Source organism: Lingula anatina, chromosome 5 (genome assembly GCF_051362555.1).
Source record: "Lingula anatina isolate TDL-2025a chromosome 5, LinAna3.0, whole genome shotgun sequence".
NCBI classification, from domain to species: Eukaryota; Metazoa; Brachiopoda; class Lingulata; order Lingulida; family Lingulidae; genus Lingula; species Lingula anatina.
This window is the reverse complement of record NC_141771.1, coordinates 21,886,624-21,895,333: the sequence shown is the minus strand read 5'-3', so window position 1 is coordinate 21,895,333 and position 8,710 is coordinate 21,886,624. Positions and strand designations below refer to the sequence as shown.

At 36.5% G+C, this 8,710-nt stretch overlaps 1 long non-coding RNA gene across 3 annotated transcripts; it reads left to right on the top strand.

The window, feature by feature from the left end:
- The first annotated feature begins 388 nt into the window (after positions 1 to 388).
- On the top strand, positions 389 to 5,751 carry LOC147761888 (uncharacterized). 3 transcript variants are annotated; one of them, XR_015334880.1, is made up of 6 exons: positions 389 to 618; positions 838 to 999; positions 2,478 to 2,550; positions 3,595 to 3,845; positions 4,158 to 4,274; positions 5,241 to 5,751. It is a non-coding gene; the product is annotated as an uncharacterized LOC147761888 (long non-coding RNA). The 3 variants fall into 3 exon arrangements; XR_015334881.1 differs by lacking the exon at positions 4,158 to 4,274; XR_015334879.1 differs by having other exon boundaries at positions 4,158 to 5,751.
- The last annotated feature ends 2,959 nt before the right edge of the window (positions 5,752 to 8,710 follow it).

Sequence of the window (8,710 nt, the reverse complement as noted above, 5' to 3'; positions counted from 1 at the left end):
CCAGTGAGAATTGCTGTGAAATACCAGTTTGCTGATGGACAGGTAGTTGTGAGATGCATGTATAACCATTAAATTATTATGTTCCTCTTATATGGCACATTCCATTATCCTTTCAATGCATCTTACAAATCAGGAGCTTAACATTAAAACATTAATTGCAAGGGAATTTATAAAGAAGGATAATAACCAAACATAGGAGCAGATTCAACTTCATATTTGTACAGTTGTAATTTAACTGAAGTTGCACTCCTTAAACATGTTACAATTTAGGCACATGTTAGACACCAAAGTGGCAGTACATGGACTGCAGTTAATTTCAGGGCACATACAGGTGTGATAGTAGCAAGTATCTAACTCTGGGAAATATAATTTCAGATGCACCATACAGTTGCAGAAGAATGGACATCTTCAGGAAGCAAGATAAGCGTTCCTCCATGACAAAACCTAGGTAAAAAACCTTAGGTACAAAAACCTTGTGTGGAGAGGTTAAGCATTAATATTTTATGACTATCTGCATATCCGTGGCTCTCAGCAAGATGGTGACTGTCAACATGTCAAGTGTAACAACAATGTGACTAATACATTGAAGGAAGAAACGTGTGAAAATATAACCAAGAAGTAAGTTAATTGATTAGTTGTTTTGTAAATACATTGCACGTATTGACCCTGTGTGATTTATAACTTGGTATGGCATGTTTTGAGTCAAGCTGACTCACTATACCTTACATTTAAGGAAAAACCTGCATTAGCTTCTACATTTTTTCATGTCGTACATGAAGTGAAATGGCTCTTGGTGAATACTGGCAGATACATCAGTTTCTTTCTTCCTGCTTATAGTGTCATCATAGTGGACCAAGTCTGGCGGGACACTGAAAGTGTGAGGAAAAAATGAGTGGATATGAGCCCAAATCTTGAATTTACAGAAAAGCAAAAGAGAAAGTGTACAGGGAGGACAGGGGGTGGGCCATGTCCAAAAGATCTGCCCCCCTGGAACAAGAGGTAAGTATTAGCTATACTTGTAAAAATAATTTTAAAAAAGTAAGATATTATAAACAACTGTTATTGTCACTATAGGTGCAGCGTGATGTCATTGTAATGTAACTGTTATTGTCACTGTAGGTGCAGCGTGATGTCATTGTAATGTAACTGTTATTGTCACTGTCGGTGCAGCGTGATGTCATTGTAATGTAACTGTTATTGTCACTGTCGGTGCAGCGTGATGTCATTGTAATGTAACTGTCATTGTCACTGTCGGTGCAGCGTGATGTCATTGTAATGTAACTGTTATTGTCACTGTCGGTGCAGCGTGATGTCATTGTAATGTAACTGTTATTGTCACTGTCGGTGCAGCGTGATGTCATTGTAATGTAACTGTTATTGTCACTGTAGGTGCAGCGTGATGTCATTGTAATGTAACTGTTATTGTCACTGTCGGTGCAGCGTGATGTCATTGTAATGTAACTGTTATTGTCACTGTAGGTGCAGCGTGATGTCATTGTAATGTAACTGTTATTGTCACTGTAGGTGCAGCGTGATGTCATTGTAATGTAACTGTTATTGTCACTGTCGGTGCAGCGTGATGTCATTGTAATGTAACTGTTATTGTCACTGTAGGTGCAGCGTGATGTCATTGTAATGTAACTGTTATTGTCACTGTAGGTGCAGCGTGATGTCATTGTAATGTAACTGTTATTGTCACTGTCGGTGCAGCGTGATGTCATTGTAATGTAACTGTTATTGTCACTGTCGGTGCAGCGTGATGTCATTGTAATGTAACTGTTATTGTCACTGTCGGTGCAGCGTGATGTCATTGTAATGTAACTGTTATTGTCACTGTCGGTGCAGCGTGATGTCATTGTAATGTAACTGTTATTGTCACTGTCGGTGCAGCGTGATGTCATTGTAATGTAACTGTTATTGTCACTGTCGGTGCAGCGTGATGTCATTGTAATGTAACTGTTATTGTCACTGTAGGTGCAGCGTGATGTCATTGTAATGTAACTGTTATTGTCACTGTAGGTGCAGCGTGATGTCATTGTAATGTAACTGTTATTGTCACTGTAGGTGCAGCGTGATGTCATTGTAATGTAACTGTTATTGTCACTGTCGGTGCAGCGTGATGTCATTGTAATGTAACTGTTATTGTCACTGTCGGTGCAGCGTGATGTCATTGTAATGTAACTGTTATTGTCACTGTCGGTGCAGCGTGATGTCATTGTAATGTAACTGTTATTGTCACTATAGGTGCAGTGTGATGTCATTTGCCACTTTTACAACAGCGGACCAACAGATCCAGGGATCAAATAAGGCCGACCCACTTAAATGCTTGTTGTGTAATCCCCGCAGAGAATCTGTTCAGTGTCTATTAGGGGATTAAGCAACATGCTTTTAAGTGGGTCACCATATATGATCTGCAGATCTGTTGGTCCACTGATGTGAATGCAGCCATTGTTATGTAATTGCTATTGTCATTACAGGACAATCTTGACTGCAGTTCCAAGGACAAGATTTTCTTTTAAAAGTTTTGACAAGCTGGAAAAATATGGAAAGGTGAGAGACTTGATATTAAGTATTAAGTTTGTGTGAATTGGTTTTTTAATTGCATTGTTATTGTTAAGAAGGGTTATTGTGTTATTAGCATATAAGAGCATTTAGTTATATTTGTGACTTGACACTACATAAAGAATCAAATTGTTATCTTTGCTTTATTATTCATTCATTTATAGCAACTTGTAATAATTTCTTTTTAAGTCTTGATAAAGCTGTTAAACCTTATTTCATAAAGAAAGTGTTTTTAGCTTAATAGCACAGGCCCGTAGCCAGGGGGGGTCGAAAGAACCGCCCTTTTTGCTGGGAAAAAGGTCCACTTTGGATAAAATTTGATCTAGGCACATGAAGGTTTTATGGTAAAAGGTCCACGTTTTCAGAAAACAAACCCCCCTTTTGAAATTGCTGGCTACAGGCCTGTAGTATCATAATTTAAGCTAGATTTATCAAATTTTTTATGTTCAATTAATTCGAAAGAAGCAAATTATTACCATAAATTATGAAAAAAAAAACATTTAAGTAAATATGGAAGTCAGTGATTGAGAGTTAATATGGTAAAATATATTGGCTGATAGTGCTGCAATACAATAAATATACAAAGCAGATTGGATGTGCATTTGTGACCGTTTTTTCATTTTTATTTATTTATTTTTTTAACAACCTTTGTCTGGTTTTGTATGTTTTATTTATTTGAAATGTAGTTATTGGGTGTTGTCACACTTCAGAGTCCTATACAGTATTTTGGTTAGTGGTGTATTTATTCTGTCTTTTTTTTTTTTTTTTTTCAATAAGATTTTGATTGTGGAAAGAAACACAAATGTTTGCTGACTGTGTTGATGGATTTTATTTGAAAAGCCTTTACAGATATAATCAGTGAGTTGATGACATTGTAACCATTAAGACTACTCTCAAAAATTTGGTTAAAAATGTAAAAACTGTCTGTGGCATGATTTAACAACAAAGAAAGATGGATTTATTACCAGACCAGTGAATTTATTCAAGAATCTGTAAGAAGATATTAAAATTTTCTGTCCTCAATAATTTCAGAATGACACTGGGAAACAGACAGCTTTAATCCTCTTAAACCTCCAGTAGCATCTCAAGACTGGGAAATCAGCAACCCAGATATCAGCATGGCGATCGAGTTGTGGGTAACTTGTGGAGAGGACTGTGGAGGACTTTGACTAGTGGCAATACTTCCTACTATATAACAGCCACAGCTGGCGCCACCATATTGTGGAGAGGACTACAGAAGACTTTGACTAGTGGCGATACTTCCTGCTGTATACCAGACATAGGTGGGGCCACCATATTGATAACCACCCAGAAGTTGTACCAGTAAAAGAACAGTAACAGTTATTAAATTCCTTGTGGAAGTTAAAATGTAGCAACATTGCCGTTCCTGCTCAGCTTGGAAAGAATTTGTTAAGACCAGTAAAAGTGAAACAAATCATTCTATTTCTACTATTTCACATATGAACCACAAGTTTTATTTCTAGTACTTCATATATGCATATGCAATATGCCATCATTTGTCAGTACACAATATAACAGCTTGAGTCTTGCGCAGCAGTCAAAATCATTTTATTGTAGCTGATTTAATTTTTCAGTCATTATGATGACAGTAATATTTCCATCATCTGGCTGAAGAGATGATTGGTTTTTGGAACAATGTCAGCAGAGCACAAACTGTCCACAGCGATTAACAGACCCAACTAGGCTTAAAGGTATTGTTCAATCAATGATATGAAAATTCCTAATTCTACCAAAAGCTCTTTCCACGTGGATCCATAGTGAAGCAATGGCCTGTGTTTCAATTACCTCCTCTGCTTCAAGTTGATCCTCTTTTCCAAGAAATGCTGGAATATTCAATTTCACACCAAGATATGAGCCAGCAAATCTTGAATTGTGAATCCCTTGTCAGCCATCACATCTTGAAACTCTTGCCTCAACAGGCGACTCCTTTCAGTGATTTCTCTGTCAGTGATGTTTCCTGTAAATAATTCTGAAACAAATACAGTGCCACCCTGTGGTGCTATGCCGCTCAGTCCCTTCAATGTATTTGTACCTTTGTAGTTGCTGTATGTCTTGGGCTGCAGACTCTGGGAAGATGGTATTGCAACTTTGATTTCTGTACAATCACCCTAGTGTCTGGATATTTGACTTTAAACTCTGCTGGCATGCTCTTGTTTACACTTTTCTTTGATGGCCACAGCTTGATGGAACGTAGCCTTAAATAAAGAAAATTTGTCCACGCAATGATAATGGAAGATACAGTGGACTGAGAAATCTGAAACCTTTATGCCAAGTCTGTCTCAAAAAGACCTAATCTTACCCTATATAAAAAAAAGAAAAATTAATCTTCAGGGGTTAAACTCCTTTTTCCACCTTTCTTCTTCTTATTGCCATCATATCTACAGTATGATCATATCTGATGTTAGAGCAATTCTCACCAGGACCAACAAACTCCAAAACTGAGTTAAAAACCAAGCGAGAGGGAAATCCAGTATGAAATTGTACATCACATTCATTAACTTCATCGATGCCAAAAGGAGTACTGCATTTACTCAAATTCAAGTCTTCCTTCAAAGTGTGCAGTTCAGTTTGAAGGTATTCTACCCTTTATCTTAAAAAGTCATTTTCCTGCTGCAGTGTTTGTAATTGAGATATAAGTTCCTGTAATTGTTTTTCAGGCTCTTGATCAGTAGGGCTCTCAAGGAAGTGAGCAGTGGCACAGCTTGTAACCATCACCAAGACAAAATTCCAGAATGAATCTACCATGGGACTTCTCTGTAAAATTAACAAAAAGATTGAGGAAAAAAATGTTAGGAGGCTGCTCTGTATAAGTAATGGGGACATGTTTTCAAATAACGTGGACGATTGATATCTAGCCTATTTACTCTTGAAACTAGACAAAGTCTTGAAAGACTCCCTTGTGAGGGATGAAAATCCAGTCAAGAATAAATACAGGTACTTGGATGCAAAAGAAATGACAAACACTTTTTGATAAAGAAATGTGACATGTTTACAAGTAAGAAAAAGATGAGATTCTTTATGAAATATATTTTTGTCATTTTACTGTTATTACATATTTCAATGAGTGAAAAGTTTGTAAGGACTCACTAGTGATGGAAATGAGAAAAACTTAGCAGAGAAAGTGCTCAAAGTAAGAATTATCAGAATAAATGCGTAAATGCTTGTGGATTTATTTGTCATAATTTATTTTGATACTTGTTGACATTTAGTGTTTATTCGGCTCGTAACTAGCAAGTTCAGGAAATAGTGACTTTGTTGTGCGTTTAGTGTTCTTGAAGAGGAAAATGCTCGACAAGCCTGTTCTCACAGACCTGGAAGTGACATCTCGATCTTTTCACCATTATGATTTCTGAATTTAAGGCAGAGTTCACTTACGTACCTTATTCTAAATTGATACAAATGATATGAATTATAGTAATACTAAGTACAGAATTCAATGTATGATATATGCGTCAATATTTTATATGATAAACAGCAATTATCAGAATTATGATTATAATAAAATTATATTGTATTTATTCATATGTTTAATTTATTTATATGGTTAAGATATGTTCAATTTGTCCTGCATATTATTGACATTAATTCACGCAGCCGCAGTGGGCGGTCGAGCAACGGTAAAAAATCGCGCAACTTTCCACGCACAGCTTAAATTATTATATTTAGATCATCAAATGAAAAAGTGACAGACAAAAACGGATAAAATTTGAAAGTCTTTCGAGTTAAAAGGATGAATTAAAAAAGACTAAAACCTCTTATGAAGTAAATTTGTGATACTTTTCTAAGTCTTTGCGGCTGATCGTCCCATTTACAATATAACGAAAGATTTTCAGCCTATATTTACATGCTGTCGGTGGTTTTTGACATTGAAAAAAAAGCTTAGAACGGACTAAGTAAGGACTGAGTAATAAAATGTTTGCGCGTCATGACCGTCTACTAGTGCTGATATTTGGCTACCTATGTAAAGATAGAAATTAGGGTCGTCAACAGCAAGCAGGCATCGAGTTAATACCGGTTCAGAATAACGTGGGAGTGGAAAAGGACAACCAACTCTGGCTGAATGATAAATAATTGTTTCAAACTATTTCACGGAAGCGTATATTAATGACATCCCTCGCCCCTACTAACCCCAGCAGCTGAAGTCGTAAAAACAACGGCACTGTGAGGGCGTTTTAAACTAATTTATCCACGCTTTACTGCAGTAAAAATAAACTAACAAAATAATTACAAGAGCGAGGTAGCGGTTTGTCTGTTAAATAGGAATGGACGACGCACATTAAAATGTCTAGAGAGTTATTCACAGTAATATTTTTGTGAACAGTTATATTTTGTTTATTCATATTATCACAGGTCCTTTGCTAACATATACCCCCGCAAAAATTAAACCACTTACCTCAACCACAACACAAATGTGAGCTTAAATGAAGATGAATTAGTATAGTTTTTTATTTATTCATTTATTTATTTATTTATTATTGTGCAGAAAGTAGACTTTGACAGTAAAATAATTTCAATATTCCTCACATGATGCAAAAACGTTTATTCTTCCTTCTTCCATGCACATAATGCGGCACATATTTGTACCAATTTTGAAATGACTCGTGCGCTACCTCCAGAATAACGTCAAATGTCATATTTCTTGCATCTGTTTTAAAATTGGTTTGCTTTGCTAAATTCTTCTTATTACAAAATAGTTTGTAATTTAGAGCGTCATATTAGACACGCTGAAGGGTGCAGAAAGATAACTAGTTTATAAAACGGGTTGTATATATGCTCATGAAATATTTTATTTTGTAAGAAATCCGTCCTAACTTCTGCATATACATGTAGCTCCCTCTTTCGACGTACTTGGAACTCACTGTTTCACGGCGAGAGAAATCATAATGCGCGATGATTGACGTTTGTTTTTATTACCCGCCAATCAAGCTGTTATTACTTGACAGCAACAATCAAAACTAATTGAATTTGATTGGCATCTTGTCAATCAAAGGATGTAGGGAGCTTGAGTTTACCGTGTTCCACGACTATAGTGATTGCCTGTGTAATGAATGTGATTGACGTTTGTTTGACTGCATCGAAAACGGCTTTGGTGACCAATTAATTGATTTTTGTGTGGACTGTAATATATGCATGTTAAATGGCCGAATTGGAAAAAGCAACACATTTACTTGTATCTCCACGAAAGGGAGGTCAGTCGTGGACTATGTGTTAGCACCTCATGAACAATTATCCCTATACGAGGACTTTCAGATACATACCATGTCAGACTTAATATCAGAACTCCAGCTTTCAACGCCTCTATCAGTACCAGATCATTCTTTGTTAAACTGGTCGATTGACCTGAGAAAATCTGGTGTAAAACTACCAGTATTAGATGAACCAAATCAAGAAAATCACTGTGTAACATTAATAATTTTCCCGACAATTTCTTATGCTCAAGACAAGGAGGGTGCAAACAACTCCACGAATGTATGAATCGCATCGAGGATCAACTAGAAAATCGAAACGATGTCAATGCGGCGTACGCGGAATTTGAACACTATTTACACGATGAATTGAAGAAAAGAGGTTTGTTACGACAAAGCCATAGCAATGCAAAACGTCACATATCAAAATCAAAACCCTATTGGAATGATGAATTACAAAATCAGTGGAATAAAGCCTGTGATGCGGAACGAGCTTGGTTAAAATGTCCGACGCCTCAACGTAAAAATACTTTGAAATCTGTATATTGTACCGAGCGCAAGAGTTTCGACAGGCTACATAGAAAATACAAGCGTAATTTCCAACGGAATAAGCAGACGGAGATGCATGATAAATTAATTTCCAACTCTCAGGAATTTTGGAGAGACATAGGAAAAATCGGCATTGCAAATAACAGAAAATGTAAAATTCCAACTGAGGTGATAGACCGCGACGGCTCTCTCCTAACAGGAATGGATAATGTTTTAAACGAATGGAGATCCCAGCATGAATGTTTATACAACGTTAATAATTATGTCACGGATTTTGATGAAAATCATTTCAGCACAATTCTCAGCAGGCTCGAAAACGATGACTTCCATCCTATGTACGATGCAAATATCCTGAACCGACCAATACGACGAGATGAAGTTGCGGAGGCAGT